We start from the raw sequence: 2,500 nt of genomic DNA, 5'->3' as shown, positions 1-2,500 counted from the left end.
CGATAGGGGGTCGCCTTGCTTAACTCCTCGGCGGATCAGAATCTCGACCCCGCCGTCTTTAGTTTTTATGGTAGTTTTTGTATTCTTATACATCTCGTCGATTAACTCGACTATAGGGTCGGGCACACCCTTTTTTGCCAGACAAGGTTTTAAGGCTGCATGAGGCACTGTGTCAAATGCTTTCGAGATATCCACGATAGTGAATATCCCGCCGCGGTTTCTCTTGCTATGGTTTAGGGCAGAGTTTAATAACTCGATGTTGATTTTACATCCGTTTTCGGATGTAAAGCCCTTCTGTCTCATATTTAACACAACGCCTCTTCTTATCCTCCCGTCGATAATAGAGGAGAAGATTCGGCCTAAAATCGGACTGATTGTAATGGGTCGCCAGTTCTCGACCCGGCTGCTTGGCTTATTTGCTTTAGGAATAAGAGTTGTTCTATTTTCCTTCCATGCGGAAGGAAAATAAGAACAATAGATAAGTATATTATAAATTTTAGCCATTATGATGGGCAGGCCGGGGATGGTTAAGTGATCTCGCTGTAATCCATCCGGTCCTGCAGCAGCTTTCTTTCTTATTCTGCCGATCTTCTCCCCCACATCCTCAGCCGTTATCGGCGGGAAGATCTCGGATAGGGATAGGTTGGGGGCTCTTGTAACTGGAATCGGGACGTATGTGGAACCCACTTCTCCCCACAGCTTTTCGTAGAGCCCCCTCACTTCCTCTGATCCGGGAGGTTGTCTGGCTGGTTCGAGATATGCCTGATCGTTATTGACCACGGCATCAGCCAGTCTCCTTGGGCATTCGTGAAATAACTCCTGGCAACGAGCGTATGAGAATCGCTTCCTGGAGTTTCTATTATTTTTTGGGCTTTTTGTTTTGGCTGCTCTTTTAATTTTTAAATCCGTTTGGTTTTTGTTTATTTTGTTTATAAGCTCGTATAGAGCTGTGCGTATAAAGTGATCGAGACTCTCCGTTAGAGAGTCTCGATCATCTTGGTGCTCTTCCCAGATTAACATCAACCGATTGTAAACCTCCTTTAAAATAGGGGGCACCTCGGTTGGCTTATTTATTTCGTTTTTTAGCGAGAGCTTCCATTCGTGGATGCGCTCTTCATTCTCGTTGCGGCCTACAGGCGATCCAAAACTGGCATTGCCTGAACTAACGAGATCGCACCCTCCCTCTGTTGCCAATGAGATAGCCTCTTGGGGGCTTTCCTCACCAATTAAGTTTAACTTTTTCCTTTGGTACTTGATTTGATCGATAGTTTTCGTGGTGAGGAATTTACTAATTTCTTTGTTGGGGTATTTATGATTTTTAAATATTCCCCATAGCCCCTTCAAGAGTGCTACCTCTTCTACTCTCCATGACTTTGTATTTTCTTCTGGGGGGTCCGCTCCCCTTCTTTTGATATTTCTAACGGCAGGGTGCGCATGCCGTTCGTGGGTGGATAGCCCTCTGCGCGATCCAAAACTCATGGGACAGGCCTCACAATAAAACTGTCCTGTCCTGGCCTGGCTGCTAGCGCCACCACACTTAGGTATGTGATATCTAGCCCCATGAAGCTTCGGGAAGCATTTCGCGCAGTTAATACAAGACCAAAAGATCGGGGCATCCGGGTGGTGTTGTGTTAAATGCCTGTCCAGGTCCGACAGATTTAAAAAGAAAAGGTTAGTTTCCCTTTTCTCGCATTCTGGACAGGTAACCCGATTGCCCACGAGCGGCACAGTAATCAAACTCATAGCCGGGGACGTTGCCTGGTCGTTACCCGTAGTCCCCTCCGAAGCGGATAAATCCGCCACAGCGCCTCCGGGACTGAGAGGCGCTGCGTCCGAGGCACTATTCTCCATATTGTCGAATTTAACTGTTTTTTATGAACTCGATACAGATATCCAATCGTAATCCAAATCGTGTCCTTGGTCGTTCCGGTCGTCAACTGGGCGAAGGAACAAGTTCCAAGTTTACTTTACTTTACTTTGGGCTCCATTATTCACGGCTCCAAACAGCCGTTACGGAGAACCGTTTGAGGTGTTGTCTTTCGCTCCTTCGTCGCCACACTCCGTTTAGCCATGCGCCGCCACATCCGGGGGGAATATACACCCCTCGCTGATGTGGACGTGCGCATGTTACCGGCGGTACCCCGAGGAGGTAGGAGTGTGACTTGGGCAGGCAAGACCAATATCCTGCCAGTCCCCGAGTAACTATTGACTTAAGAGAGTCATAGTTACTCCCGCCGTTTACCCGCGCTTTTTTGAATTTCTTCACGTTGACATTCAGAGCACTGGGCAGAAATCACATTGCGTCAACACCCTTGGGGGCCATCGCAATGCTTTGTTTTAATTAGACAGTCGGATTCCCCTAGTCCGTGCCAGTTCTGAGCTGAGCGTTGAATGGCGGCCGAAGAGAACGACCGCGACGGTAAAACCGCCACGGAAGCCTCGCAGCAAGGAAGATCCGCGGGAGGCCAAGGCACGGGACCGAGCTCGGATCCGGGGTGCG

Source organism: Bombus terrestris, unplaced genomic scaffold (assembly GCF_910591885.1).
Source record: "Bombus terrestris unplaced genomic scaffold, iyBomTerr1.2, whole genome shotgun sequence".
In the NCBI taxonomy this organism is placed as follows: Eukaryota; Metazoa; Arthropoda; class Insecta; order Hymenoptera; family Apidae; genus Bombus; species Bombus terrestris.
This window is presented reverse-complemented; position numbering follows the sequence as displayed.